At 35.0% G+C, this 27,002-nt stretch overlaps 1 protein-coding gene across 3 annotated transcripts in view; it reads left to right on the forward strand.

Moving 5' to 3' along the window:
• The window catches only part of NEGR1 (neuronal growth regulator 1), a 1,047,432-nt gene that overhangs the window by 472,177 nt on the left and 548,253 nt on the right, over nt 1-27,002 (forward strand). The gene's annotated exons all lie outside the window — the stretch shown is intronic.

Genomic DNA, 27,002 nt, shown 5'->3' on the forward strand with positions numbered 1-27,002 from the left:
ACAACACAAATACCAACACAAACACTATAAGAGCTAAGCTCAAATTAAAGACTGACTACAAAATTTATGCTTTACATTTATCATTATTCAATTTGGTTTTTACCAAACTTGCTTGACCCTAAGCCTTTTCATTTCTCTCCCAGTTTGCTTTTTTACTTTGGGAAACCCTAGTACCAAACGGAGAGAGTACACTTAAGAGAAAAACATCCTAATTCCAACTTTGATACTAAATAACCATATCACCTTGACTGAGAAATTTTGGATTTCTTAGTCTCAGTTCTCTCAGGTATCGAGGTCCCCAGAACAGTGACTGCTCTTGCAAGCTTTTGAGTCCACTATTTAACTTTATTTGTGCCTAAAGTTAAAAGTGTTTTGCATCTATTATCTTATTGCATTAACAATTTCCTGAGGATCAATAAATAGGAATAACTATTCTTATTTTACAGATATAAAAGTTGAATGCAAGGAAGTTGAAGTTCTTGCTACAGGTCAAAGACACAGTAGGTAGCAGAGAACCAGGTGTTACGTAGACATCATCTGCCTCCTGACCAGATCTCTTTTGACTCTTTTCCAGTTCATTTCAGTTCAGTTGCTCAGTTGTGTCCAAGTCTTTGCGACTCCGTGAATCACAGAAAGCCAGGCCTCCCTGTCCATCACCAACTCCTGGAGCTTACCCAAACTCATGTCCATTGAGTCGGTGATGCCATCCAAACATCTCATCCTCTGTTGTCCCCTTCTCCTCTTGCCCCCAATCCCTCCCAGCATCAGGGTCTTTTCCAATGAGTCAACTCTTCGCGTGGGGTGGCCAAAATATTGGAGTTTCAGCTTCAACATCAGTCCTTCCAATGAACACCCAGGACTGATCTCCTTTAGGATGGACTGGTTGGATCTCCTTGCAGTCCAAGGGACTCTCAAGGGTCTTCTCCAACACCACAGTTCAAAAGCATAATTTCTTTGGCGCTCAGGTTTATTCACAGTCCAACTCTCACATCCATATATGACCACTGGAAAAACCATAGCCTTGACTAGACAGACCTTTTCCATTTAGTCACATTTCAATAAACATTGCAATACATAATTCTTACTAAATGCTTTATTTTCTATATCAATCTAAGCACTGATAAAACTACTATATTTCTAGTTATCAATGTATATTTTAATCAAAAACATTAAGTATAATTGACTAACATATTGTCTTAAATTTTTAATAAAATATATGATGTATTTACATCTGAAGAAAGAGTTCAATGAAAGATTATCAGTAGAATGATATGTCTTTTACTACCATGATGCTAAACTTGGATTTTTTTTTAATAAAGCACTACAGGAAATTCTGGCTTAAAGTCAATACTCTAAGAATAGCCTTAGGCATGGTCACTTAACCTACTCTATAATCTTATGATTTTGCCAGATAAATTGAATGTACCTTTGAACGTAATTGTATTTATTAATTGACTAGAATGGTGGGTGGAGCTGTACAACTGAAATAGAATGGATTTCCAAGTCAAATTCCTGGACTTCAATTCACACTCTTCCACAATTAGCATTGTCACTGTTAGCAGACAATTTTAAGTTACATAATCAATCAGGGTCAGTTTAATCATCTGTAAAATGAGCATAATCAGGTGTGTCTTGACACCTTTCTGAGTGTATGGGTATCTCACTACCCATATACTTCTAAAATCGGTTTGGACTAAGAGACCTTCTAAAGTTTTCTAGTGTTCAAATGTTCATACTTTCATTTTAGTTGTTTATTTACCCACTGGATTCTTAGTGTCTTAAAGGTTGAGATGGATGTCTTCTTTAAAGATTATCATCAGTATCTAGCATGTGGTCTAGCCTCCAATAGACGCTTGTTAAATATTTGTTGAATAAATGGGTCATCACTGAATATTACTTTGCTGATTTATAGTGTGTGCTTTTGCATAGTTACTGTTAGAACTCAGTTATATGGAGAGAAGCTGTTTTAAAAGATACAAGACACAATATCCTATTCTCTCTGTTGATTTTTGTTTTAGTTTATTTCCTTTTTCTGTATCTAATCATGAATTGAGTCTAATATCTAAGTAACTCTTTTTATAGCCTATGCATAATTACTTCTTATGACTTCCCTGTAGCTCAAATGGTAAACAATCTGCCTGCAATGCAGGAGACCAGGTTTCGATCCCTGGGTTGGGAAGCTCCTCTGGAGAAAGAAAAGGAAAGAAAGTGAAGTCGCTCAGTCGTGTCCGACTCGCTGCGACACCATGGACTGCAGCCCACCAGGCTCCTCTGTCCATGGGATTCTCCAGGCAAGAATACTGGAGTGGGTTGCCATTTCCTTCTCCAGGGGATCATCCTGACCCAGGGATCGAACCCAAGTCTCCCACATTGCAGCCAGATGCTTTAACCTCGGAGCCACCAGGGAAGCCTAGAGAAGGGAGTGGCAATCCATTCCAGTATTCTTGCATGGAGACTCCCATGGACAGAGGAACCTGGTGGGCTACAGTCTGTGGGGTTGCAAGGAGTCAGACATGACTGAGCGACTAACACACACATACATAATTACAATGATGACTTTGATGAAACATTTTTAATATTTCTGATGTAATTGTTGCTGTCTTTTTGTGGTTAATATTTCTGATGCATCCTCAATATTAATATATTGATTCAGCATTCATAGTGTTTGTGAAGTCTAATTTATTTTCCCAATCTGGCCTACAGAGACTTATATTTGGAACTAACAAGGTAAATCTTACACAGATTTGTATAAAGTGGAACAAAATAAATATTCAAAAGACTTCTAAAATCACATAAAAACCCCTTTCCAGTTAAAACTGACACCTCATTACTCTTAAATTTTGGATACTTGAGTGGAATGTCAGTTTTGGTTATAAAATTAACTCACTAGTGCCAGCCACTGTTATCATCTTGTCCTAACTCAGAAGAAAGCAAGAAGGATGGAAGAAATCTTTTGAATTTAGAAGTGGTTTGGTGAGATTAACCAAACAATAACAAAGCAATAACATTCAACAAACATAAAGAACATTAAAAAGCTATGTTTTATTCCAGAGTATATCTTTGAGGAAATGTATAATTGAATTTTCAAAATCATGCCCAATTTCTCTACACTGCTTTATTTCCAGTCCTATTTTGTCTGTTTTGTGCAATACTTTATGAAAGAAAAACTACCAGCCATTTCAAACAGACTCCTGCAGATATGCCCTGCTATATGGCAGCATGAGGCAATGCCTTCTCGAAAGCATACTGTCTGTAAATTGATCAGTGCATCTTTCATCTTTAGGATTGTGCCCACAGAGCACTGTAGCAAAGACTTAATTGTTTCCAAAGTCTCACAAGCAATCCAGAGGGGATTCTCCAAGTATCTTAGCAGCAAGTGTCCTTAAACTTCAACTAATACTATTGGGAGTTCCATGTTTAAAAACCTGAGTGAGTGCTTTCAAATGATTTGCCCTTTGTCAACACTGTTAAACTTACTACTATTTTAAGAATATATGTGTGTTTAAGAAATAAGGAAAAATAAGCCAGCTCATTTCCTTAGATTTAAGAAAAGAAATAGTCCCCAAATTCTTTTGTATCTACTTTGGTAACAACAAATTCACATACATTACTTTGGAATCAAGAGAGGTAATGATTTAGATGCTGCTCTGAGGGATTAATAACTGTGACAACTTATTACACAGATTTTAAAAGAATAGACTTTGTACATGGAAGAGGTTTTAGAAGTCAATTGTCTCAGTTTACAGAGAAGGGCACTGAGACCCACTGGCATTGAATAGTTTCCAAAGCTCATAGAGATAATAATGGAAGGAGTTAAGTAGACCCAAGTTTAAAATTTGTTTCTTTCCTAGTTGGAGGACTTCTCAGAGCCTCCTTTCTTCAGCCAGCTGAGGTGAGTTGACCACCTTCTGAGGATGTTATGCTTCAAGCTGAGTTCTCATTACAAGTGAAATATTCAACTTATTAGTCCTTGCCCTTTCTGCTTTACTTTTTGTCTGGAGTTCCTTCAATTATAACACATTTGCTAGAATTAGTTCAGTGTTTGGATTAGATATTGTCATAATTCAGATTTATAATTGAGGTTAAACTTTTGGAAATGTTTGTATTAAACTAGGAAGAAAGCTATGCTGGGAAAGATTCAATGGCATAGTGTATAGAAGAGACCCAGGGACTACTTCATAGGGACTTAAACTGGTATGTTTTTCAGATTCTCTCTATGTCAACTTTCTGTCTGTTGGAAATCAATTATTTGATGTTTCTAACAATGGTTAATTCAATGTTTTGGCCAATTATATTGCCATAGTAAATTGCTGTTAGTAAGAGCCATATAGGTTCTAGACAACTTCTATGGAGATTAATAATGGAAACAGAGAGCAGACCTAAGATTACTTAAGATCTCTGTGAAAGTGCTCTTTTTCAGTCATGTGGCTTCTCAGGTGGCTCAGTGGTAAAAACTCCGCTTGCCAATGCAGTAGACCCCGGAGACGTGGATTCGATCCATGGGTTGGGAAGATCCCCTGAGGAGGAAATGGCAACCCACTCCAGTATGCTTGCCTAGAAAATCTTATGGACATGTGGTCACAAAGAGTCAAACATGACTGACTAAGTGACTGACCACATATTGGAAATAGTTAATTCTCTTGTAAATATTATTGATCACTTTCAGTTTAAACTTTTTCAAATAAGTCAAGTACAGGTAGACAGTTAAAAAACTGACTGTGACAGAGACAAGACAAAATGATTGATCTGTAATTTTTTTTTCCTAGAGCTGGTGGGCTGATGGCAGTAGCAAAAGAGCAAGAAAATTTTAGAGGTAAAAATAAGTGGAGAAAAAAAAAATAATAATAAATGGAGAGTCTTCCCAGTTTCCAAATGACTTCCAAAGACTCTTTACTAATTGCTTCTGAATGCTAGGTAAGATTTAGGTATAGTTAAGAGATAGGGATTAGGTTTAGCACTAGAAACATCTAAATCCAAGTTAAAAAGGATTTAAAGTATGTACTTCATCTTATACTATATTGTTGTTTAGTTGTGTGTGTGTGTGTGTGTGTTTAGTCAGCGAAAGAGTTAGTAGGACATGTATTTCTAGTGGGCCTCCAAAATGTTATTTTATTATAACTGTATTTTAAGTATACACCTGAAACTAACACAACATTGTAAATCAATTATACTTTAATTTTAAAACAGTGTATCTTAAAAAAAGTTCCTTTTCTATGAAGATATGTTAAACCTCTTATCAAATATGGATTCATTATTGGGAAAGCAATTATCAGTGGATCTTATTTTAAATGTATTCTCTTTTTGTTAGCTTTCTTATTCTTTCTCAGTCAGAGAGACTACCCCAAAATATTATTAAATTCAGAAGCTAAATTTAAGTTTATTTGCCCTGTCCCAAGACTGAAGGACTAATTAGTAATGAATGGACTTCATATTGTTTAAGTATTTATTAACTTTCAATAATCTTCATGAGTTTGAGTTTTATTGATTATATTTGCATTGTTCTAAGTGTTAGATTCTCAATAAGAGGAAACTTCCAAATACAGAGTGAATTTCCTTGGTATGGATGATATATAAACATAAATGAAAGACTTAACCTTAGAATTTGAGATGGAAATTTATATTTAATTCACTAAAAATGATTTATTGATCAAGATATTATGAATTTAAAATAAATGAACTATAGCTAAACATAACTTTTAAAGAAATAGTTAACCTTTTTTTTGTTTGCATACAAATAAGTATTAAAAAGTGAACTGAAAAACAGAATCAAAGAATAGAATAAATGATCAGATCAGATCAGTCACTCAGTCACGTCCGACTCTTTGCAACCCCATGAATTGTAGCACGCCAGGCCTCCCTGTCCATCACCAATCTCAGTGAAAATATTGGGTCAAATATCTTTCTTCTTAAGACAGAATTACAAAATGAGAAAAAACAATTAGTGTATATAAAAATGCCCTCTTTAAAGAAGAAAAACTCTTTAAAGTCCTTTGAGAGCATTCTAATAATACAAAGAATTAAGGTGACTGCTTTAGTACTCACCCACAGGCTGTATTAGAGATGGACCGAGATAAAATATCTGTATCATAAACTTTGAATGTAGCAAGGACTCCCTTGCAAGCTGCCATCTTAGGTATGATATATAATAGAATCCACACTACTGATTGTGAGATCATGCAACCTTGTTCTTCTATATAAGTGGATTTTTAACTTCTTTCTGGACACCAGATTGAGTGGGTAGATACCAAATGAGTAGAAACTCCTATAATTGTGACTATTCCTTAGAGAGTTCGCTTGAAGAAGCAGGCACTTATGTAAGGATTGGCTTATAAAAACTCTAAATTTGTTCCCAGCCACCTTTATGGAGATAGACATTACTTATTTTCTTAAGAGACTGGTCATCTTGCCAAGTCCTGTATTGGAAGAGACATAGAGATAAACCTTGAATGATAATGTTCAAAAGTTTAAGGGACGTTGCTACTGCATTAAGTTTATATTACTCTATCAGACTTTGTGTCTTACCAGGGCAATTGTATTATCTTTCATTTAAGAATGATAGTGTTATGTTGTACCATAAAGCAAATTTGATTATTTTTTGGAGATCATATCACAAATATCAAACAATTTTGTCCAGTTGTTTAGAATTGGCAAATGAAAGTTACTAATCATGCTATTTGATAATGTACAATACATGTCTTTGTCAGTAATATAAATTAATTTTATTAAGTAGTGTCTTGTTGAGATCACATTATTAATAAATATGCCCAAGCCACCTCTTTTCCCTTCATGTAATGCTGATAAATACAGTTGCTCTCCTTAGCAATGGCATCACAATTGCTTTCATTCCCTGAGGCACTGCTTCATTCTGGATTTCATTTTGGCTAGATAAAGATAGACTAAAGGATTTTAATAACAAAGTGATGCCATGGAGTCATCACTATAAATTCATGTACCATATAAATAAGGAAGAAAAGTAATAAATCAATTGTTATTAAAGGAAAGAATAAGACTGATACAAATTTTAAGTCTATAAATCCATTTATGCACACTAACATTAAATACATAAAAGATATATCTGCCTAGTTAATGGAAGGAAATAATTTTAATTATTATAAACATATATATGATATATATAAACATGCTTATTATAAATATCTCTATATAAAATATCCTTTAAAAAAGGAGAAAAAGCATCTAATGTAAATGTATTTAAGTATATACCAAAATCCATAGATGATTATTCTTATCACATGATTAAAAAACATCACCTTAGTCATGGAACTTCCAGGACATCTTGAGATGAAAGAGTGAGATCACAGTGGTACTCTTTGACTGATTTAAAACTAATAATATCTGGCATATTAAATATCTTAGTTGAAATGCTAGCATCATATACAAATCTTATGTCATGTTTGGTTAATATTTTATAGAGCAAAGTGCACAGAAAATAGCTTTGAAAATAAAATTTCTGCTTTAATTTTTCTGGAGAACATAATTGTTTAAAGCTAAATAAAATGTATTTGTTTTACTAAACATACTAAAGATATAAGCATGCATTTACAAAATGCATATAAAATGGATATACCATCAGATCCCTTGGAGGAGGAAATGGCAACCCACTCCACTATTCTTGCATAGGAAATCACATGGACAGAAGAGCCTGGCTACCATCACAGTGTCATCAAAAGTCAAAGATATCTGTGCTGGTGTACAAAGGTGAATGTGTGCTTAAATACTAGTAATGTGAAGACTTAACCTAGTTTTCTGGTCTTTTAACTGGGTCACTGGAGGCTTGCATACTTTGGATTAAGTTTCATAGTTTTTATTTGGTCTAAAAAAATCCCTGTGCTTAACAGAAATTTCATAGACAGATAAGTCTAAAAATGGGAAATTAATAAAAGAGAATTAATCATAGCATTTCAATAAATCATTGATATATCCTAGCCTAGAATAGTTTTTCCTGTTCCAATACATACGTCACAAGTTATTATCACCAGTGTACATGAAAATATAATATATAAATAAGGCTTATCTAGAAAAAGTAGTAACTTTTTATAATTTAATATATATTTGAAAGTGTACTATATAATTAACAATAACATCTTGTGCACATTTGTACTTATGTACTAAAGAAATGGGTTAAAATATCATTCCGTGGTTATCCAGATGGAGAATAAATGGGCAAGTATGAAAAAAAAATAATTTACAATTTGTATGTTTTCTAGTACAATAGTTAGCAATGATGATTTTAAAAATTATTACTATTATAGTAATGACCTTACAAATATTGAGTTAAAGCATGAAAATGAAAACTGTGCTAAGTTCTGAAGTGGTGGATTTATCTTTGAGGTAAAGTTGCAGATTAGGTGTTTAGTTCGAAAGTTGGGTGGATCTAAATGACACTGCATTTCCAAGTAGAAAAAATTGACAGTATCTGACCAAGCAATTCATCACATAGAGCACAACTGCAACATATAGAGTAGCTATAGTAGATTTTGGTTTCCTATAAGTATGAATGATTCTGAATAGTTTGTGAATTAAATTGAAATTAAATTATTTTTAAGAAGTAATTATTTTGGAAAAGGATGAATAAATGCTTTCTTTGAATTCTTCAGAATTTGTTAAATTTAAAAGCACACTGATCATTTACAGAATTTATGTTCTTTAATCTATAAATAAGTACTTGTACAGTGGACTCTGGAACGATGATGTCCAGTCTGGCAATTACCATTTGAATCTTAACCTTGTGTGTGCCTCTATGCTGCTGCTGCTGCTGCTAAGTCGCTTCAGTCCTGTCTGACTCTGTGCAACCCCATAGACGGCAGCCCAACAGGCTCCCCCGTCCCTGGGATTCTCCAGGCAAGAACACTGGAGTGGGTTGCCATTTCCTTCTCCAATGCAGGAAAGTGAAAAGTGAAAGTGAAGTCACTCAGTCGTGTCTGACTCTTAGCGACCCCATGGACTGCAGCCCACCAGGCTCCTCCATCCATGGGATTTTCCAGGCAAGAGTACTGGAGTGGGGTGCCATTGCCTTCTCCGGCCTCTATGCTGCCCTCTTTCAAATCTAAGTCTGTGAAATGGGAGGAAGAACACCATTTTGTTCTTAATTTCTTTGAGCATGAAGTTAACAATATAAATATTTATAATTTTTAAAGAAAAATAAACACTGTAATTATTCTATTTTCCCCATTTTTGTTATGTTATGGTTAAAAATCAAACATGAGAAGCTTACATCTTCTCTGGTGGCTCAGATGGTAGAGAATCTGCCTGCAATGCAAGAGACCTGGGTTTGATCCCTGGGTGGGGAAGATCCCCTGGAGAAGGAAATGGCAACCCACTCCAGTATTCTTGCCTGGAGAACTTCATGGACAGAGGAGCCTGGCAGGCTACAGTCCATGAAACAGCGAATAGTCAGACATGACTGAGTGACTTACACTTCACTACATCTCATTTTTTAGGAAAAGGGTCTTTGACATGATACTAATCAAATAGTACAGTGCCTATTATGGTTAGGAGGTCACTTTTATCCCAGAATCCCATCATGATGATGTTTCATCTTCTGTAACCAATTGCCTACACTAGAAATCAATGATGTTGGTTGTTCATTCAGTAATAGTGTTTTCAGTACTTGGTTTGTAGCATATATAGTGTAGGAGCTAGGGATTTCATAGTATAAAAAATAGCTTCAGGAAGCTGCTGTCACAAGCTTACATTCTAGTGATGAGAGATGCATAATAAATAAAAAATAATAATAGTACCAATCTGTCTTAATGTAATTAACAAATAATACCTGATATTAGCAGGAGGAGGAGGAAAAACAGGAGGAGTAGTGGTGATAGGCTCCTATGGAAATAAATGATACTTATTTTTGGATCATTTTGTTTCTATTCATTATGTCTGAAATTCAAACCTCATTTGTAAACTTTGTGCATTGATAATATGTTTTGAACAATTTCATATGGCTGCTTCACTGACACCTCAACAAATATACAAAACAATAATCTTTGTCATCTTCAGATGATTTTAATGTAAAAAAATGATCTTTAAAAAATTATCTGTGTTCAAATCAGTTACTTATATATTATATCAAGATAAAATAGACATTTTTAAACACTTTAACACTACTTGTCTATAGTGATATGATAGTGATGGCTATGTATTAATATTTTCTTTCACTATTCTCTATTTTATGCCTTAATACAACTAGAATCTACTAAAATCTTGTTACTCTAAGTCTTCCCTTCAATGTATCTTTTTCAGGACAAATTAATATGAAACAAAACACCTACATTTTGTGTGTAATAATTCTGTACATATTGAGAGATGAGTTAAGCAAATAAATGTGCTTTCTATCTTTAGCCTCTATAATTGTGGTTATAGCTTAAATCTTATGTTTCCTCTTAAAAGTTATTAAAACATGCAGATATTCTTTTCCCACATTAATTGGAGCCCTGCCCGCATTTTCCAGTACATAGTTGACTACCCTGAAAGTTAAATAACTCTAATTATTAAGATTCAAAACATTACATGTATCAGTGAAGGCAATTAAGGTGATTTGAATATTATTAAATGAAAATGAACTATTTCTGTTTCAAAAACCCAAATAGATATGCTTAGGGAATTTTACATTGTTAAGTTGCCTCAAAAATAATTGGACAATTCAATATAATAAAGTAAATGCAATAAATAATTTTAATTCATAACAATAAGTAACATGCTTATTTGCATGATTAGGGTAAAGAATGCTTTGTACAAATACTAAACAGAGACTAATGGGGAAACCTAGATTATTATACTTCTAAACACATTACTGTGATTAACTGTGGCATAATTCCACTGTAGCTTCCTGTGCAAGAGTTCTTAAGCCTCTCCCATTTACTGTGTGAGGAAATGGCCATATATCACACCAGAGAAACTGCATAGGACTTCCACAGGATGTCACACTCAGTGGCATAATATAGAGTTTGGTTGGAAATACAGAAATGGAAAACTACCTAAGCAGTCAGTGCATCAGCAAAGTTTTTTTTTTATTGGTTTTCTATAACTCAACTGTTTTTCTTCACTAGCTGTGTTTTCTCCTTAGCCCTTTAGAAAGACCTCAAGTACCTAATGGCTATTCTATTACAAGGACATAGGGAGAAGTGCAGGGTCAGAGGAGAATTAGTACCAGTGACAGTGGACCATTGAACAGTGAAACTGACCTTCTGGACACTTAACAAAGAAAAATAGTAGTTCACATGTGATGAAATCTTGATGAGACTAAAAGCAAATATGGAAAATTTCATACAAACTTGCTATTAGAAGAAATATGACAGGATCTGATCAGAATAAAGTGGTTTCTACTGTGAATAATATGGCCTTAAAAACATTCTAACACTAATCAAAAGTATTTCTACAAAAGAAATTAAATGAGACTATACGCAGATACTATAAAAGCTGAAATGCAGTTGTGAAACTTTTTTAACTATTTTAAGCAGTTGGAGGTTTTGGTATATTTCTTAATAGTTTCTTCCTCAGTATTGTTTCCTTTCCATTGTGACAACACCCCAGCTCAAGGAATCTTTTAGGGTCAAATCCCTATCATCTTTTCCTGACCACCTGGCCCTGGTCTGATATCTTAAAAACATCTGTCTACTGTTTGTTGATCCTACCTGTAGGCCAGCCTATCATATAGACCACCTTGCTTGTCCTGTCTCCCTTGGCACTCTTTCTGGGGTCATCCTCCTCACTCTGAAATTTAAAGGTTAGTGATATTCTCTGAGCCCACCTCTTTCTCAAGGTCTCAGTCTAAGGTTCACATTCTGAACTCCTGTGTGTATGTGTGTGTGTGTGTGTGTGTGTGTGTGTGTGTGTGTGTATATAATTCAGAAGATAATGACAGATACCTTTGTTCAGCTGCATAGCAGACATCAATGTAGGAAACAAAGATTTGGTTTCTCAGTTTTCTGAAAGTGGTTGCAAAATGAACTTCTCTCCTATGAATTTTTACCTTTGAGGACATCTTTCCCATGGTAATCTTAGACATATATGTAAAAGGTTGCTCTGTTTTTCGCCTACACAGAATCTAAAATTTGGATCTTAATTATTACAAGATATGTTTTAAACTTCCAAAAGTTTATTTAAATTTTAAATGGAAAAAAAAAAAAAAACAGATGTAAACTGAATAGGAGTTTTCTCATTTTTTTAAAAAAACCTACTACTTTGATGTCTGTCCTTTGCAGATAGTAGGCATAGAAATGTATTAAGAAGAGAAAATAAAAAGTCACAGCCACACCTGTGACTCATACCACTGAGAGAGACCATTTAACCTCCCTAATGACTGATATAAAAAACAACAATCAGACTGATTTTAAAATGTCATTGAGGGCCTTTAGCCAGATATTTGAGAATAAAAATGAATTATGCACTATTTACAGGCTCTTTTTCATTACTACTTAATGAGTCTTCACTCTTAGCCATGGCACACTAGTAAGTGACATTTGAGAACTTAAAATGTATCAGTTCCTTCAAAAAAAATACTCTCCCTAAGCTAAAACCCTCTATTGAGTTTCTAAAGGAATCAAAATAATTATCTTTAGATTTCTAAATTAGAAATATTTCTCCTCTGAATTCACAAATATGCTATGTGCCACCTTTCTTTAAAATTCAGTGTTGATCAAAATTATTAGATGAATGTACAGTTAAACCTATTAGTCTAGATTGGAATCCAAAATTTTTTTAGGGGTCTAGTATAATGAGTTTGATCAAATTTGGGATTAAAAATTTTTTTTTAAACCCTAAAGTTTTTATGTACTTTTTATGACTTGTAGAATTACTTTCGGAGAAGGCAATGGCACTCCACTCCAGTACTCCTGACTGAAAACTCCCATGGACGGAGGAGCCTGGTAGGCTGCAGTCCAAGGGGTCGCTGAGGGTCGGACATGACTGAGAGACTTCACTTTCATACATTGGAGAAGGAAATGGCAACCCACTCCAGTGTTCTTGCCTGGAGAATCCCAGGGACGGGAAAGCCTGGTGGGCTGCCGTCTGTGGGGTCACACAGAGTCAGACATGACTGAAGTGACTTAGCAGCAGCAGCAGCAGAATTACTTTATTTTTTTATACCATTAACAAGCTTTCACACTAGGCAGTAAATCCACTATATATTTAAAAATATGGATTAATTCCTTTAAGATTGTAGGATTCATGTATGTTTCTCTTCCTTTTGTATATATATTAAATATAAAGTTACAGGTCTTATTTGTTACTAGCTTTAAAGAGCACCTCTCAAACTAGGTTTATAACTATAGAAAGGACTTGAGATATTTTAAACTAGTATTTTAGGCTTCACCACTTGCAGGGGAAAATGGTTAGGACAAAGCAGTTGAGGGATTTATCAAGGGACGAGTGTTCTTGTGATTTTAAATCCAATGTAGAACATTGCCTTCTTGTCCTGGATTATTTGACCTTTGTGTTATATTGAGTTTAGTTTTTACTAGGTATACGTGTTAGGGCATGGAAGGGCAGGGGAAATCATGCTCTTCCATTTACTCGTGTTTTTGAAGTAGAAAAAAAAGGCAGTATTACTTTGAGTTATAAAATACAGAAAGAGATGTCTATACTTAAAATCTGAACAGAGATTTACTCAAATATTATTTTATCAACTATGATATTAAAAAGAGAATCAGTCCAGTAGGGCATCATTGCAGATGATACCTGTAAAATGGCATCAGAATCAGTGCTTAAAGGACATAGTGTTTGGACTCATAGCATTTAAAGTCAACTAATTCTTCCCAGCTTACTAAATTCTTATATTGGCTAGTCACTCAATATTTATAGGCCTCAATTTTCTCAATTCTGAAATGGATACAATAATCTAATTAGAGAGTACAGAACTAAACCCTTACACTTATGGTCAGTTGATTTGATAAGGATGGGAATATAATTCAATGGGGAAAACAATAGCCTTTCCAACAAATGATAATAAAATAACTGGATATCCACATGCAAAAGAATGAAGTTGGGTGCCTACCTGAAATTATATATCAAATGTACTAAAAATGAATTTAAAATGTGAAGGTAAGAGCTACAACTATAAAACTCTTGCCAGAAAGTGAAATGAAGTTGCTCAGTCGTGTCAGACTCTTTGCGACCCCATGGACTGTAGCCTACCAGGTTCCACCATCCGTGGGATTTTCTAGGCAAGAATACTGGAGTGGGTTGCCATTTCCTTCTCCAGTAGATCTTCCCGACCCAGGGACTGAACCCGGGTCTCCCACATGGTAGGCATTGTAGGCAGACGCTTTTACCCTCTGAGCCACCAGGGAAGATCAGAAAACATAGTAGTAAATCCTCAGGACCTTAGGCTAGGTAATAGTTCCTTACATGTGGCATCAAGAATAAAAACATCCAAATTTAAAATTTAAAATGACTATAACAAATATGATGAACAATAACAAATATTAGTAACGATGTAGAGAAATTAGAATTCTCATCCATTGCTAGTAGAAATGTAAAATGATGTAGCTGTGTGAAATATAAGGCAGTGGCCATTACTCAAATAAGTAAACAGCTACCATGTGACCTAGCAATTCTACTGGATATAAGAGCTTAACTCATAGGTTCCCATAAAAATGTATACATGGATGTTCTTAGCAGCATCAGTGATAATAGCCAAAATGTGTAAACAACTCAAATGTCCATTAATTGATAAAGAGATAAACAAACATGATAAATGCATAGAATGGGACATTATTTAGCTAAAACAAGGAAATATTGACTGATATACTACAATATGGTTGAATCTTGAAATATTTTACTAAGTGAAAGAAGCCAGACACTAAAACCACATAAACTGAGATTTCATATATATAAAATGTTTAAAATAGGCAAATCCCTAAAGTTGGAAAATAGATTACTAGTTGCCAGGGCTAGAGTGAGGGGGAATAAGGAGTTAATGCTAAAGGATAATATGTTTATTTTTATAATTATGAAAATATGATGATAGGTGTGAATATTCTGAAAAACATTCAATTTTACATTCAAAATGGTGACTTCTGTGATATTTAAATTATATCTGAATAAATATGAAAAATAACATTACCTAAATGTGTTGTTGTTAGAATAAAATAAGATCCTGTATATAAAGGGAAGTATGAAGTACTGTACCTAGTAAGTAGTACGCATACATTAATGATGGCAATAATGAATAAAACTTGAACTGAGGCACATAAATAAAAAACACATTAGGATCTAAACTAAAGCCTAAACATACCATTACCTTAGTCATTCCTGTCCAAGGGCTTCCAAAGTGTCCTATTGAGGGAAAATGATAGGCAATACCAGAATCAGGCCATCTGTATGCCTGGAGACTATTTTTAGGTATTCCTTATATATTTTACTAAACCATGTATGCTCTCTTTCCTGATGTAGGCTCTTTCTTTTTTTTTTTTCCCTTTCTCCCTCCCTTCTCCCCTCCCTCCCTCTCTCTTTCTCTCTCTCTCTCTTTCTTTCATGTTTTATTCATGAAAGATATTTGTCTTTAAGAAGTTAGCCAGCTTTCATAATCAGGATCCTTGAGTCCTGGTTCAAGCAGTTACTTAACTTCTTTGGTCTTACCTTCCTTATGTGTAAACTGAGGATGGTGATTCATACATCTCATTGTTGTTTTAAGGGGATGTGACATCATGCACTCAAAGCAATTGTATAGTGTTTGTTGCAGGGTAGCTGCTTAATAAATAGAAATATTGTCATTATTATTACTTCTACAAAGTTTTTTCAAAGGGACTCTATTCCCATTTGAATGCATGTTCTCTTGTTCATGAACTATTCAGGATATTTTATTTTGGAACTAATTGTAGAACTCAAGAGAATACCAAAAGATCGTGTATTCTGGGCTCTCTATAGTCCAATTTAGTTCCTTTTCTAGTCAGAGATAATTCAGAATTAAAAATGATAGAGTAAGTTGGCTAATTTCTACTCTGGGAGAGTGGCAAAATGAAGTCTAGATTATGGCACTCTCAGACTATTCAGACATGTGCTTGTGATTCTGAAGGCATGTAGACATGTGGTCGTTCAAACAATTTGAGCTCCCCTGGCTTGCTTTGCTATTTTCTACTGCACCAAGATTGCAGCAACAAAGGGCAGGTGACCACGACTCCCAGTAGGGGAGCAGTTAACTGCAGAGATTCCACATTAGAAGGTTTATTTCCACCTGACTTTCCAAGAGAATATATATTTCTTATCCTGAGGTAACAAAGAGAAGCTATAGAATACAATACTGGAAAGCAAGAACCATAGAAGTTTTTTTTTTTTTTTTTTTTAATGGTTATTTAAAAAAATCCTAGTACAAGGAATGAACTAGATACATGCTTCTATTAAAACTTCATGTGTGGGATGAAGAATAAAGAAACAGCGAAAAAAAATACTTGAATTTTTAAAAAGGTATTAATCTTTTAGATCACTAAGTCAATATATTGCACCTCAAATGGCATCTTGTGTTAGTCAGCTTCCCAGGTGGCTCAGTGGTAAAGAATCTGCCTGCCAATGCAGGAGACATAGATTCGATAGCTGGGTGAGAAAGATCCTCTGTGGGGAGGAGGAAGTTGCAAGCTGCTCCAGTATTCTTGCCTGGCAAATCCCATGGACAGAGGAGCTTGGCAGGCTACAATCCATGGGGTCACAAAGAGTTGGACACGACCAGTGACTGAACGCATGCACACACACACATATGCGTGTACACACTAAACAACCAAGTGACAAGAGGAGTAGACACAGTCTCTACTCTCTGTTCTCATTCTCACTGGTTTGCATCACTCTCTTCCCTATTTCAGAAACTTAGGAAGTATAGTAAGTGCATGCATGCATGCTCAGTTGCTTCAGTCGTGTCTAACTCTGTGCGATCCCGTGGACTGCAGCCCACCAGGCTCTTCTGTCCATGGAATTCTTCAGGCAAGAATACTGGAATGGATTGCTGTGCTGTTCTCCAGGGAAGTGTAGTAAGTATACAAATATAAGTGTTATAAATACCCCTCACATAGTTTTATATTTGATTTATTGTCACTAAAGATATTTTTGTCTGTTTAAGGCAAGTTTGGGAGTGGGTGAGTGGTTTTAAAAGTGTAGTATGCCTTGTACCTTGTGCCAAGGGCTTCCCTTGTAGCTCAGTCAGTAAAGAATCTGCCTGCAGTGCAGGAGACCTGGGTTTGATCCCTGGGTTGGGAAGATTCCCTGGAGAAGAAATGGCAACCCACTCCAGTATCCTTGCCTGGAAAATCTCATGGACAGAGGAGCCTGGTGAGCTGCAGTCCATGGGGTCTCAAAGAGTCGGACACGACTGAGCGACTAACACTTATGCCTTGTACTACCTCTGATACCATTTTAGAAGTTGACTGATGTTAAAGAGTTACAGTGAGTCTTCCATCCAAAATAAATAACTTACCTGATTAGGTATGAAGAACTAAGGACTACTAATTTATTTGTCCCACCCCCAATTCCTGCTTCCATCTCTCCCTTCCTTTCCTCATTTCTTTTTTTCTTTTTGCCCCATAAGTCTTGACTAAATACATAGTCTACACAGGCTGCATGTGTACCAAGTTGCTTCAGTTGTGTCTGACTCTTTGTGGAGTGAACTGTAGCTAGCCAGGCTTCTCTGTCCCTGGGATTCTCCTGGCAAGAATACGGAAGTGGGTAGCCATTTCCTTCTTTTGAGGGGATCTTCCCAACCCAGGATATAAACTGCATCTCTTTTGTGTTTCCTGCATTGGCAGGCTGAGAAAGCAATGGCACCCCAACCCAGTACTCTTGCCTGGAAAATCCCATGGACAGAGGAGCCTGGAAGGCTGCAGTCCATGGCGTCGCTGAGGGTTGGACACGACTGAGCGAATTCACTTTCACTTTTCACCTTCATGCATTGGAGAAGGAAACGGCAACCCACTCCAGTGTTCTTGCCTGGAGAATCCCAGGGACGGTAGAGCCTGGTGGGCTGCCGTCTATGGGGTCGCACAGAGTCGGATATGACTGAAGCGACTTAGCAGCAGCAGCAGCAGCATTGGCAGGCATGTTCTTTACCACTAGCGCCACCTGGCTATTTCAGTGTAATCTGAGTCCATAAAGACGGGCACTATATAAACAGTAATCAGTCTCATGGAATACGTCTGTTAATATCATGGAAGAAAAATGCAATATAAACCCTTAGTCTTGCATTCTTAGATTATCACTACTAAAGTACACACTAACATTTTCATTTACCAATCTTTTTAGGCATGAATAATAATCATAATTCTCAAAAGAGGACATGTTTAGCCAGTTTTAAATTTAGGAAATTTCCCTGGACTAGTGTAAGCCTTTTTGGTAAAGTTTTCAACACCTTTTGTTCCTTTGTGTATAATTAGCAACTCCTTTGAAAGCTTGCAAACATTAGAGTTCAGGCCTGTCATAAGGACTATTAATGGTTGATAGTCATTTCCCAGTAGTGCATAAGTGAAAAAGCTGTCGTCTTTTGATATAGAAACTTCTTCACAAGATTTAATTAGCATTTTAAGTATAAATCTTTTCAACTAAGTCTTCTACCTGCTTATTAAAAGCATTCCTATATTTCAATCATTTTGTACTTTAAAGATATTTCTGTAAAAAACATTTACATGTTTTCATGCTGAATGTAAAGACTCATATTTTGTTACAAAAAATATCATTGTAATCCAAGATCAGATAAAAAAGTTTAAAGTAGAGCATATACTATTTTACCAGCTATTTGGATAAATCATAATAATGCTAATGTGTACAATCAAGGAAAAATATTTCCCTACAATATTGAGTACTTCTCTAGTGTTTCTCTGCATATTAAAAAATTGTGTTCAGTATGATTAATTTATGGCTTGTGAGCCATTTTCTAGGAAGTTTGAATATTTCATTGCACTTTTCAGCTTTTACGTATAAACTACATGTTCTTTTTTATTCATCCAGATCCTCTTACTTTATACTTACATTGCTAATTTTGTGTGTTACCACAAAAACTTAAAAAAGAGCTAATGTGAAATTTTTTTCCTTGTAATAAAAAATCTTTAAATTGAAACAAGTAGAAATCTGCAGGAAACATTGCTGTGTGAGTCAGGTCTTCAGGGAGAATTGCAAGCTGGCATTCTGCCCACTTGTGCAGGGTTTCTTAATTTGTTCTACTATAAAAATAATGTGATGTTCTCCCTAGCCATAAGTACCTCACTGGTTTGAAATGCAGGAAGTGTAATTAGACTTGAAGCTGAAAAGGAAGGTACCTTGGAGAGTCCTGGCTCTTATTAGCATTAGAGCTGGGGACAAACAGATGCCACAGACTATTTGAGGGCTGTTTCTTGGATGATGCTAATTGTTTACTGTGCTCATTATTCTGTGACATCCTTAGAATCACCCAGGTGGGGAGATGTTAGACTAATACTGCCTGTATCTGTGCTAAGACAAACTCACCTTTCCACTGTTTAACTCTATTTTGGCCTAGGCAGAGGGATTCAAAAACCATTCTGAATTTTATGAACACAATTAAGGAATCTCTTGACACTGGTCTTAGCTTGTACAAATGGGGCCTTCAGTACATTATTACAGATTCTTTCATGTTCCTAGTTCAAACACATAGAGAAAAATGTTTATAAGAAGAAATAATATCAAGGACAAGCCCAACCATTCTCTATGTGAATTTAAATCAATAACCAGACAACTGCTTTGATTCATTGGATGTGATTGCTTATTGACATGTCTTCCAGTCTCATTCTGAACAACCATTAAATACTTTTTCTTCAAGCTTAGATATCTTGTTTAATTTTTTTAAATGTAACTTTGTGTACTTGTTTTCTGAAAGTGGTGAATGTGATGTCTAGTTTTATCTCCCCACATGCCAACTACCAATTTTTACATACCATAGATACAGGTACAGAATAAGAAATTCAATCCTCTTATTGGGGAGGATAAGAGGCTTGTGCAGACTTCTTGTTGGGAAGAACTGGTTGTAGGGCAAACTGGGCCTTGTTCTGGTAGGCAGGGCCATGATCAGTAAATATTTAATCCAATTTTCTGCTGATATGTCTGGTTAAACCTCCTGGTAAAGGCCATGATATTGAGGGTAGACTGTGTTTCTCCTTACTCCATCCACAGCTGTCAAGTTCCTCCAGCTGGATGATTTTTAACATGGGTATGACCATTGCAAATAGATGGGGAAACAATGGAAACAGTGGCATAGTATATTTTTGGGGCTCCAAAATCACTGCAGATGGTGACTGCAGCCATGAAATTAAAAGATGGTTACTCTTTGGAAGTAAAGTTATGAACAACCTAGACAGCATATTAAAAGCAGAGACATACATTATTTTTCCAACAAAGATCCATCTAGTCAAGGCTATAGTTTTTCCAGTAGTCATGTATGGATGTGAGAGTTGGACTATAAAGAAAGCTGAGCACCAAAGAATTGATGCTTTTGAACTGTGGTGTTGGAGAAGACTTTTGAGAGTCCCTTGGACTGCAAGGAGATCCAACCAGTCCATCCTAAAGGAGATGAGTCCTGGGTGTTCATTGGAAGGACTGATGTTGAAGCTGAAACTCCAATACTTTGGCCACCTGATGCAAAGAACTGACTCATTGGAAAAGACCCTGATGCTGGGAAAGATTGAAGGTGGGAGGAGAAGGGGACGACAGAGGATGAGATGGTTGGATGGCATAACCGACTGGATGGACATGAGTTTGAGTAAACTCCAGGAGTTGGTGATGGACAGGGAAGACTTGCATGCTGCAGTCCATGGGGTCGCAAAGAGTTGGACATGACTGAGTGACTAAACTAAACAGTGACCAATTAGGGTATGAATTTAGACCATGGGTGAATTCATATGTGTAGGTGTTGTCCAGTAAAAAGAAATAATAGATGACTTGCAGAACTATGTTTTAACAATTTTCGTACAACTGTCTTCCAAGAAATTAAGCAAATTATAACTCTTGAAACAAAAGGAAGAACCAATGTTGTAGAAAGGAAGATATTAGCTGCTTATAAGCCAAGGTGGTAGAAACCATAGCGGATCAAAGTCAGTGTTAGGAAAGATATACGGTAAGAGGTAATGAATGGAATCACTTACAGGAGCCTTTAGGGGTCCCATGGGAAAACTGAGCCATTTTATTTCACTGATTTAACTAAAGCATAAAAGCAGAATATTATATTTGAGAACACACAAGAGTAATAATATCAAGGAGTGTAAAGAAAATCATTGAAATTAAGCCATTGTTAACTCTTCTGTTTATTCTTTTCAGAACTTTATCTCATTTAAATATATATTTTATTGGTTCTAATAATAATAGCAAACAGTTTTTGTTCTGTATGGTTTATCAAGTTAAGTAAATTTTAACTTAGAGGAATATCTCCTTTGTTTCACTGAAAATTATATTTTAATGAAATAACCTGTAATTATCACTATGCTAGACAAACTACATCTCTTCTGGGGAGTTTATTGAATGTGATTTCTGTTTTGAATTAGCTATCTGTGATACAACTGCTAGTTGAACAAAAAGATTAGCCCTTTTATTTTTCAATTTAGTTAATAAAAATTCCAAAATTAGCTAATGTCACAGTTTATCAAACAACAGTAGAAATATAATGTATATAACTGTTATATAGTAAACATGTATTACAATCTAGATAAAGTTATATAAATAATTTCATTACTGCATCTAATTTATATCATAAAATCAAGGTGGCAGTTTTATGTTCTGAATGGAATATAATTGAGGAGCTATATTTTTGTAATGAATAAATCCTACAGTAGTGGTATTGATGATATGCATTAATACATATAATTTACATTTATTGAAGTAATGTTCTATACATAGAAGAAACTGAGGCAAAGAAAGATTGAAGTTTCCAAGGACAAGCAGCAAAAACCTAAAATTATACATAAACTCACATATATTGAATTGAGTTAAACAGAAGTAAGGAGAAAGAAATGGCAACCCACTCCAGTACTCTTGCCTGGAAAATTCCATGGATGGACAGCCTAGTGGGCTGCAGTCCATGGGGTTGCAAAGAGTCGGACACAACTGAGAGACTTCACTTTCTTTCTATAGTTCCTTTTGGAGAAGGAAATGGCAACCCACTCCAGTGTTCTTGCCTGGAGAATCCCACGGGTGGAAAGGCCTGGTGGGCTGCCGTCTACGGGGTTGCAAAGAGTCAGACATGACTAAGGAGCTAACACACACAAACAAAAGTAAGCACTGTGGCATTTAACAAATGGTTGCAAAGCATCCGTTCAAGTACCTACCATACACTAGGTGTTTTACATAAATTTTCTTCAATCTTTATAACCTGGTGGAGTAGGTAACCATGGGTTTCAAATGAAATAACAGAGCTTCTGAAGGCAAAGGAAATATTCATAATCACATAGTAAATGTTAGTGAAAATTATTCCTGTAACCTCCTCTAGATCTAGGTTGAAACTGACTCTTTGGGAAGAACTCAACATGCTTTTTATTTTATTTTTTTCTGGAGATAATATTTTTGGTATGTGAAATAGATAACCTGTTATCTGAAGGGTGGGGGGTGAGAAAACAGCAATACTAAAAATAAGTCCCTTATAAACCTTATTATGGAGAAGGCAATGGCACCCCACTCCAGCGCTCTTGCCTGGAGAATCCCATGGAGGGAGGAGCCTGCTGGGCTGCAGTCCATGGGGTTGCTAAGAGTTGGACACGACTGATGGACTTCAGTTTCACTTTTCACTTTCATGCATTGGAGAAGGAAATGGCAACCCACTCCAATGGTCTTGCCTGGAGAATCCCAGGGACGGGGGAGCCTGGTGGGCTGCTGTCTATGGGGTCACACAGAGTAGGACACGACGGAAGTGACTTAGCAGCAGCAGCAAACCTTATTAAATTTCACAGTGTCTATTTAATTTTTAAGGAACTGAAATTTTTACACATTGTGTTTGCAAGAAAAGTCAGCCATGAAAGATTCAGTGATCTTATGGGAAACATTCTCTTCTCTAAATGAAAAAATAAATTCTCTGTTAACTCTCTTGAAAGGTCGTCTAATTGAGGAAGTCAATTCTTCCCTTAAAGCACGTGGTCAGTTCCCATTAATAATAAAGCCCTTAGGGGAAAAATAATTCCCTAAGATGCTATAAAATGCCCAAATAGGATGAAATCTTCTGCCAAGATTTATACTGACTTTGAGGTTTGATATAAGCAACTCACTGTGCCTTCCACAGGACTTAGGAAAATTTTATCGGCAGTTATTAAAATAACTGAATTAAATGGAAAGGAGCAAATGTGAGAGTCAACAGATTTAAACTGCTCCCTCTAACTACAAAGGAAGGTTTGCATCTGTTTATTTAGATGACAGTCCATCTTGGTGCCATGATTTAGGATCCAAGAGCCTAGGAAAGTGAGATAACAGCGCTCTTGAATTCCACAAGAAGGCCAAATGTTTGGAAGAGAATATTCCCAAGCTGTGCTAATATGAAAACATCTGTCGGTTACAGATTAATTTTCTCCACAGATTTTCTACCTTTGGAAACATCTGTAGCTGAAATGTATTTCTCTAAAATGTAGATTACAGAGGTCAACTAGTTTATCAGCCATTCTAAGAACTGGCTGCCTTCCACAGTACACAGATATAGCTGAAATAGCAAGCTTAAGAGCAAACCCTTAAAACCAGAGCAAAAAGCAGTTGGGTGAGGGGGAAAGACTTTCAAAAAGAACACATTAGTACTAAAATAATTCAGTCAGAAACTCACTTGAGGTCTGCCACATTATTTCAATAGAGTAAAATCAACCTGTTACTCATTATATTAAAGGAATGTTTACACCAATTTTCTCTCCCACATACATTTTTCTAGCAAAAACATACTTTTTCAAATTTAAGTAAATAAACAAATGAAAATAAATTGGGCAAACAAATGCACTTTGCAGAATCTTTATTTGTAGGTTTATACTTAATTATTCAGTGTTTTCAAATGCACATGTATAATAACAAGTTAGGAAAATGTAAAAGTAGAAATCTATCCAAAGGTCTAATTAAGGTGAACCTTACCAAACAATTAACAATTGCAATTTATTTTAAACTGAGATTTAAGACTCTGTAGGGAACTTGCACACAAACGTCTGAATTTTTGGTGATGTCATCAGAATATAATTATAGAAGAATCTATAGTTCTTATTATTTTAATATTCTTATTAAAAGCTAAATTTGCTGTGAAGCAGTGCCCTGTTCCAATTAACCTCCTTCTTATCTATTCTTCTAATCATTATCCTTTCTTTATTTCTGATTCCTTTCTGCATCCAACTGTTATTGTCACACACACACACAAAAAAGCCTCTTATAAAGCCTCTGTGTATTTGGGGATCCTGTTATCTAAATAATTTTTAGAAAGAACATTTTCTTAAAGCTTGAAATGTTACACTGTAGGAAGGATTCTAATTGAATAGAACTCTTGAGAATCCTTTATAGGTAAAAAATATGAGTGAGATAGAAAGGAAAAGTGAGTCCATAAAATAAATTTATTGTTTTAAGAATACCACCCATTTTTTGCCATTATGAGTATTTTCTGTTGTTTTTATATTTACTGGATATATTACCTATCGTTTTCATAGAACTCCAGAAGTTAAATTTTAGGCTGGAAATCTAAATATGCATCAATATTAATAATTAAATATTAACTCCCCACCCTGCACTGCTATGTATTCTTTATTGTGGAAGGAAGATGTGAAGTTGTAAGGAAAATGCTAACAGCCATAAGCATGAGCCTTTGTCAAAAACTCTTACCCTCTTTTAAGTTGAAGATTTATGAATAGGAAAAACAAAAATATTTAGGCATACAGCCAGAATTGAAGGCAGCAGGTTATCTTGGTAGGAAACTGCAAAATAATATTTTACCAGAGGGTAAAGCAATACTTTGAAAATTTTCATTGAAACTATAAGGTTCTCTATCTGTATCAAAGTGCTTGGAGATCATTTCAAAGGAGCTTAAAAATAAATAATTGCAAAAAAAAAAGTTATTTAGAACCAAAGGTCTTAAATTTGAATAGAGAACAGCAAAAGAGAAAAATCAACAAAGGATATCTGTTTTGTCAAATCTAGCTGTATATGTTGTTAAAGGATTTATTCCGGTAAATAGTTGGGAACATTATCATTTTTATCTCTAGACATACACCGTTAAATCGATTAAAGGAATAATTTTGTTAACCCTATGAGGATGGTACAAAATGTACTTCATAATGAAGCTATTAACAAAGTATGCTTTATTAAGAAAGCTATCAATGAAAAGATGAAAGATTATAAGATTTCTGTATGTGAAAATTGTTATTTTTTTTATTATGAAAACATATCCTCAAGGCTTTCCACCTTGATGTCAGTGTGTGTTTTGAAATACAAGACCTTAAATATTCCTCCATTATGAAATACTGAAGTTTGAACTTAAAATTATATGCTTCTAAAAATATTACTGGAAAGGAAATTTATTTTATATTATTACCTATATTGGTAATCTTGAAATATTTCAAGACAAGGCATACTAAAATTAACATATTTCGCTGTGATGAAAAGATTTATCTTCATATAGAACTCATATGAAAGCTTCAGTTTCTGAAGCAAGTTTTAGAAATAAACTTCATGCTGAAATTTACATTAGTCTCCTTAATGTTTCTAAATTGGGCCATCTGAAAATAAACGACAATTTTAGTCTTTATATACTTTGTCTTTAAATGAAAAAATTTCAATAGAAAAAAAGCCTGAAGTTTTATTCAGTATTTCATCTTATGATAGAGGAAAAAAATTATACAGACCAAAGAAATGTTGTGAATGCCATGTCAAAAATTTGACACTTCTAAGGCTTTTTTGAAATGCTTTAGTAAAGAACAAGAAAATTATGTTAAGATTTGTCATAGAGAAAAAAATGCTTTTTAACTTTTGATAAATTAGAACTTTTTTTTATTTAGGGATCTTAAACTCTTGAATAAGGGAGTATATTGTATAATGATCATGGTGCATTTATCTCTCCACCTATGGTGTCAGCGTAAGGGTCATAAGGAAAATCCACATTTCCATAAATGTCTCCTCTGGTTGATTGCCCTCACTAAAAATAGCTGGGCTTGAGCTGACACTCTGGTAGGTCTTGTCTTATTGAAGGCACCCTTAGTCTTTAAAAACAATTATCTTTTCTTAAAGATCAGACCCTGTAAATCCTGACAGCCTATTTCCTTTTAGTTGTCATTTTATATTAATGAATGGAGAGAGGTAGGGAGAGACATCTTTTATCCTCACTTTGGTCCTTGGTCTTTATCCCAGGGCAACAAGAAAAAGAGGTAATGCTCACGACTCATCATTCTTCACACATTTTTGTAATTTCTTTGATGATTTAACCGATAAGATGTGCTTATGTTATACTTGTTGCTGTCTTGAAGCTTTCAGAATTGTGTTCTAAATCTCATATATTGCTATCTGGTGATAGAGCCATTTATTTCATTGACCCAGGCATCTCTCTCTCTAGAGTAATTCACTGATAGATATGATATTGATCCTATATTCCTTTTCATTGTCCTCACAGTAATGTGGCTAAGACCAAGGTGATATATGATCAAGCAACAAATATTTTAAATATACACTGACTTAGTGTTATTAATCCTTTGAATTAGTTCTTGGTGGTAACTTCAATTAATTTCATATCTTCTAAGATGCCATGCATTTCATTACTATTTCCAGCAATTTCTCATTATTCATAATGGTTATTTTAATGAGTCTATTGAATTAATAAAGCTTTATGTTTTCACAATGGAAAATACTTTTTCAAAGTAAAATAACATAATTTGATTTTATAGTTATAAACATTACTATAGAGCAGAGGTTTCTACTGAGTGGTCCCTGGACCAGCAGTATCAATGTAACTGAGAATTTTAAAATGGAAATTTTCAGCTTGACTTCAGACTATGAATAAGAAACTCAGGGTGCCAGTCCTGCAATCTGTATTTTAAAACACTTTCCAGGAGATTATAATTTATGCCAAAGTG

This window comes from Bubalus kerabau, chromosome 6, assembly GCF_029407905.1.
Source record: "Bubalus kerabau isolate K-KA32 ecotype Philippines breed swamp buffalo chromosome 6, PCC_UOA_SB_1v2, whole genome shotgun sequence".
Classification (NCBI taxonomy): Eukaryota; Metazoa; Chordata; class Mammalia; order Artiodactyla; family Bovidae; genus Bubalus; species Bubalus kerabau.